Below are 6554 nucleotides of genomic sequence, written 5' to 3'. Positions count from 1 at the left end.
TCTAACGAAACTTTACGCTCCATAAATATTTATTCTTCATAAATAATCGGGTAATTAGCTCGAAAAATGTTTTTTACACTCTTCTTTTGCATAAAAGTAAATTATTTAGGGCATTTAACCCTCTGAACAGTGAATTTCGTGCTTTATCGTGACTAATAGGTTGTAGAGTCGATAAATCAGAAAAAAGGGATGCGGGTTCTTGGTAATGTTCAGTCACAGATGTGAGCAAAGATGAGTCATTTCGACCTTGTTTATTTGCATAGACCCTGCTTCATTTGTACTGTATTTGATTATTTATAACTATACAAAGTTTTCTTCCTTCCAGAAATTGTCATCCCTTTATCATTCCTGATCTTCGTATCGTCTAGGGTTATATAAATTAAGGTATAATATGATACATTTCAATTAAAATTTTAACTTATTAAAATATATATTAAACCATAAAACGAATTTTCGAATTATTCGAATTTTAAACGGGTTCGTAGCTAGGAAAAAGCCAATTAAGACAATCAAATGCATATGTGGAAACAATAAAAGAAATGTCTAACCTGAAAGCTGTAATGATAGTCTACCTAACTTAATGTCGGATTAAAGAGACATAGGCCTACATACATAAATAGGGTGCTTCTAAGAGACAAGCTGCTAAATAAGCCAATCAATGGCATAATTCGTGTTTTTCTGAAAAACGAACTATACCATTGGTTTGCTTACTTAACTGTTTGTCACTGAAGAAGCATCGTAATCTGTCGAATAAAGCACCAACCATCAAGTTTAAAAGTATTCAAATTGGAGTCTCATTTTAGTTGCTCGACATGTTGCAATCAATATTCTGTGAATAACGTGGCCGGGTCCAATTTTCACCTATTCTGAGAGGGCCAGATTTACAATTGGACGACTTACGTACTGTACTGTACAGTACGTAAGGAATGGTATATCCTGTAGATCCTGAGTCCAACTATCAGACTCCTGAGATAAGGTATGGGATATCCTTACCAAATAAGGATAACAACCTTACAAGGTATTCTATGATATATTAAGTGGATGCGTTTCAGATTCATTGTGATACTATTTAATAAAATTTATTATATTTATAAAACATCAAGTGCTGTTATTGGGGAGGCAATCACTAATGTCCATATGATTATTGACTATACTTTTTGCTTTGATGAGCCTTTTTTCCATAACTATCGTGGGTTCGATCAGGCTAACAATGGGGGAGGCCGGGGTGGGGGACAGTTCACACATGAAAAATTTATAAAGTTTCCCACCTGGATTGGACCTCGGAATCCCAGAGTTGTAGGCTGAGGCCTTAATGGCATCAGCCATCTGGCAGTCTGACTATTAGTGTATAAAATTACAATGCTTATCCCGAAAGGAAAAAGTTGTCTTTTTTTATGTTGTGTTGGGTACAAATGTATTTATTTATAGCAGCTTGGGGAGTAATCTTTTGTATTATTGTTTACTTTTCTCCTATGTTAACTTAAACAGAGGGGGTGTTCTCTCACTTCCTTTTAATCTATAAATAAACAAATTTTAAGGTTTTTCTGAGCTCAAATAATGTTTTTACTTACCCGGCTGTTATAACATAACACGGGAAAGTATTGTAATCGTGTCAAATTTAATCCTCCGGCTTTGTTCCAAATCTCGATGTCCCGAGGCCTTCTGAACCTAACGAAGTAAATAAAGGGGTTGAGTTAAATTTCCTATATGTGTGTGTTTCGTTAAATATCTTAGGATGGAGTAAAGATTAAAAAACCAAATTTGGCTCGGTAACTCGTATATAAGAGGCACCGATGCTATTACATTTTGGTGTACTGAACTCGCGGGGGAGGGGAGATATGGGGGTTCACGCGTTGTATTGATATCTCGAGGGCGGTCGGACTTACAACATTTTTAAAAACTCGTCGGTATTCTCAAAATTAAGCCTTTTTATAATAATTAAGCCTTTTAGCTTTTGTTATTACTTAAATTTTATATCCAAGTATAACTGAAAGCATGGGAGTCGGCAGAAAATTATCCAAGGAGGGCGAAGCTTGGAGAAAAATAATTACATCAATAAATTTTTATTTAATTAATTATTTAAGTTTTCGGGGTTCTTTTTCACAGTTATATTAAAGAAAACAGTGGTAAATCAAAGCGTCCCACGGTGGAAGGTGTAAGGTATCTGAAACTCTTATAATTTGTAGAATTTTTTACTCGATCCCAAGGGATGACAAGTGCTCCGTTTCCTCTCCTCTGCGGAGCAAACAAAGCATCACCCTCTGTTGAAAATTAACAGACTTCCTAATGGTTCCTTTGACCTCAAGTTCGAGTGCTGGGAAAAGTCGAGCAAGATCCCCTACCAGCCTTTTACTTTATGTAAAACCACATATTGGTAAAACTGTGATAATGATAATAGAACACACATTAGGGATATCGCGAAATTCAAATATTTAAAAATGGCAGGAATATGTTTTACAGAAAAATTATTTTCAAATTCTTAAATTGTTGTTTCGTTAATATTTTAATAATTAGTGACAAATACAGAAAAATAAATAAAGATAATTTATTGCGTTTTCAAAATTTTGGAAAGAAAATTAATAGATCATCGGCGAGTGCTTCTGCTAATAGTGACGCTGTTGTTTATTTTTAGCGGAAGTGACGTCAAGGTAGCTGAAGTTCCGTTGTCGTCATTCGGACTCGAAAGATTTTTTGCGTGAAAATAAAATAAAATCTTTATATAAATACGTCACAATTAATTTAAATCTAGATTAAATTCATTATAGAGTAATTAGGNTTGTTTGTATTTGAATATTCCTTGTTTTTTGTAATTAAGTACATTTTACACACTAACTGTATGAAAATTACAGTACTTTAATTTTTTATAAAGTAAATTAGAAATGTACTAAAACTTTTTCAAAAAATGCCTTTGAAAAATAGCATGTGTCTTATATGCAGGTGTATATGTAAGTGACATCATTTTGTACTAAGATTAATAATTAGAAATTAATTTTGGAATTTGATTAAATAATTTTAAAAAATTCCAAAGTTAACAGATTTGTCTGGAGTGTTTGACTCCAACTTGCAACTTATGCTTATTATGCAGATGTTTTCATAATTATATCTTCAAGACTTCTGTCTAATCTTCGTCTCCAGACTTCTATCAAGTTAGATTATATATAATCATATGGATTAATTGTCTTTGTGCCAATTGAGGATATGATATGCCCATGGCTCTTAACTTTAATCTTATATCACCTTAATAAATATGCAGGGTCTTCCATAATGAATGCTACCAGTTTAAATTACTATAACTATGTTAAGTATATCCAAGAAGTATGCAACATATACCAATTGATAGAGTAACTGTCTGAATTTCGTCTCCCATCTGCATTCGAGTGTCTCACCACCTAAAATCTTTAGAAAGCAGCATAAATGAAAAAAAGGCATTTTACATTCTGTAGTTTGCAAAGTTAGAATTATGCATCTTCATACAACATGAGTAATCTGTAGGAGCTGTAGAATTGCAGCTATTGTGGGAGGAATAAAAATGGATGTGTCATTTTCACTCCTCTTTTCACTCACTTTTACATTACAATGTTTTCAGATAATAATTAACATAGTTAAAATAAATTAAAATGGTAGCATTCTATGGAAGACCTTGTATTTAAACATGCAATAAACAATATGCTGACTTAACAACCAAATATAGCAAAAATTCAGAATTACGTAAATTAATTCTACCTCAGTAAGTTCAGACTTCAAACTTTAACCAACAAGAAAAACTTTTGGAATACTTCATTCATTATAAAACATTTGATTTCAAAACTGCAATCAAATCCAAAGCAAAAACTTCAAAAATGTCTGGTCATCAATAAATAACTTCTTTAAAGATTTAAAAAAAAATTAGCTTTAAACAGAAGTTGATGTTTTAAGTTTTATTTTTGGTAACACATCATATTTTTCGACATATTTTCAGTAGCAATTAAAGTAAATAAAAATTATCTTCTAATATACTTTTAAATTCTCAGAGATTTTAAACTGGTTACACTAACAAGGAAACGAGTTATTGACATCAAATAAAGAGTTACAACGGTCAGCAAATAAATTTCACTTGACACTGGCTCTATTTCCCTGTAATCTAATCAAAACTTTTCAAGTCGTAACGTCAGAACATTCAAGCTATTCTAGTCTGATCTAAATTCTGTGCTTCTCAATGAGTTTTCAATAAATAATGCATTGATTGATATAAAAGCAGGTTAAAATAAGCTTTCAGTTCTGGCAATTGAATTACCGAGAAGAGATGAGAATTTGTTTATTGCCATCATTATGTTTGCAACGTGCATAACGAAGGTTTTTCTTTTTTACTCATTTGAAAGTCATATTAGATTCACTTTTAAAAAATTAGTAGTAATTAAAATTATATTGCTTGTGCTACTGCATTATTTATAATTTGAGCTTAGCTGTTCAGATCATCATTAACTTATTTACTAAACTTTATAGGATTGGCTAAAAATATTATAGCAGAATTCCTAGAAACCAGTTTACTGTTAACGAAACAAAAAATTGTATATACAGTACATACATAAACATAGCAATTTAAGCAAGAATTTTCTTGTGTAAAGACTAGAATGTAGTCTTATACTGTAATATTTACAGAGTTAAACTGCTTTCGAAGCATTATTTAAAATATAAGGCAATTTAAATGTAATGGTTATAATTTCTAAGTTATAAATTTGTTTAATTGAAGTTTGTTTCCTACTTATTTCATGTTAAATGTGGTTTTTTAGCATTAGAACTGTAACAAAATTACAAATCTGAAACTTAACATGGATCCTTACAACTGAGATCATCCTTAAGAATTATATATCCTGATTCTTAGTGGAATTCCATACCAGGCTTTTACTAAAGACTGAGAAATCATAAACTTTATAAAGCTAATTTATTTTCATTAAATTCACTCAAATTTAATGAATTTATTTAACAATCTTTAGGCTACAAAGCTTAAATATCACACTGCAATATCAAAATTTAAAAAGAAATAAAAAAAACTCATACCAGAGTTTGTACAAAATGAAACTTTATTAAATTAGAAGTGCCACTGCTGCACTTTCTAACTCAAAATGTATTACAACTGCAAAAAATTTTACAAAACGTCAAAACATAATTAGTGAGATAAAATGGTAACAACAGAATCAGTTATTAGTAAAAAACATACAAATTACAATTATTAAAATCTCAAAACATTTAACCTGATTAGAGAAAAGAACAGAAGAAAAACCCTTAATCGGCAGTATGACTCACTACTCGACAGCTAGAAGCCGACCAGCAGAAGTGAAGATGGCTTGCTGTGTCAGCTTGATAATGTTCTTTTATAAACTACCGATTTACATACTACATGTACTGTACTTACAATAAGCAAGTTTTGCTTAACTTGCATCTCTACCAACATCCACTTACGGGGATAATCCTAAATAATTCTCTACAAGTACGACTAACATATTTAACATAGTGAGATGCAACTCCATTTATAATGAAAATCTTACTGCAGGATTGTGCATAGCTCTAGCCAGAAAGTGCCAAGACAGAAGTGGAGATTAACGTAACTTGGCCTCAAAATGTAAAATAAATAACTATAAATCAAAAATTTTCTCTTGCTACCTCACGACACCATTCCTAAAATTATATACAAAAGAAGTAAATTTACAATTTATTGGTAGTTCGATAGTGAATCGCACAAAACTTGCAAACTCTGGCTTTCCAAAAAAAGAGATTCTATACGAAGATTGTTAGAATAGATTACATAAACTTCAAATTACAACAGAGTAATTCAATATCATCATAAAAATAAATTATAAATGAAACTATTATGTGAAGATACATAAATAGAATAATATAAGAACAAAAATTAGATGGTATTTATCAATAAGCATTACTTCTGCTACTTAGCAAATACAAGTAACAATGCTGTAACAAAATCTTGATAAACATTGTAAATTTAGGACATTTGCCAAATAAATTACAGTCAAAAATAAAGTACACACATTGTTTTGGTATAACAAAACATTTATATAACACAATCAAGTATAGAAATGAAGAGAAATGTTACCAATTATCATCTTAAAATTTGTTTTTGTAACTTTTATGCTTTTCATTAACTCAGAGCTACCTATTTACACACACAGGTACACCAAGACCTGCATTAATATGTCCGTATGTTATGTTATAATGTACAGTACACATACATTCATGTACACACAGACACTGACTTAGATGTGCTTCCCTGACAGGAAGGAGCAATCTTTAAACTAAGAGATGGACTCTTTAAACAAGACTTAACACCAACACCAGTTTGTTTAATTTTAACAAAAAACAAAACTTTAAATCAATTAAACTGTATACAATTTCTGCTAATATTTTGATATATGAAATGCAAAGTTAATTAAAACCCAGCAAGATCCTCAATTTTTGTTTTCATTAAATATAAACAACTTTAAATTTGTTTTGACTATACTTCCTTTCAAAATAAGCATTGCTAATTAGTTACATTAAAAATATTTAAAGAAAACTCTGTA

The sequence above is a fragment of the Centruroides sculpturatus genome, unplaced genomic scaffold (assembly GCF_000671375.1).
Source record: "Centruroides sculpturatus isolate CEXI.00-Female unplaced genomic scaffold, Cexi_2.0 scaffold1445, whole genome shotgun sequence".
NCBI classification, from domain to species: Eukaryota; Metazoa; Arthropoda; class Arachnida; order Scorpiones; family Buthidae; genus Centruroides; species Centruroides sculpturatus.
This window is presented reverse-complemented; position numbering follows the sequence as displayed.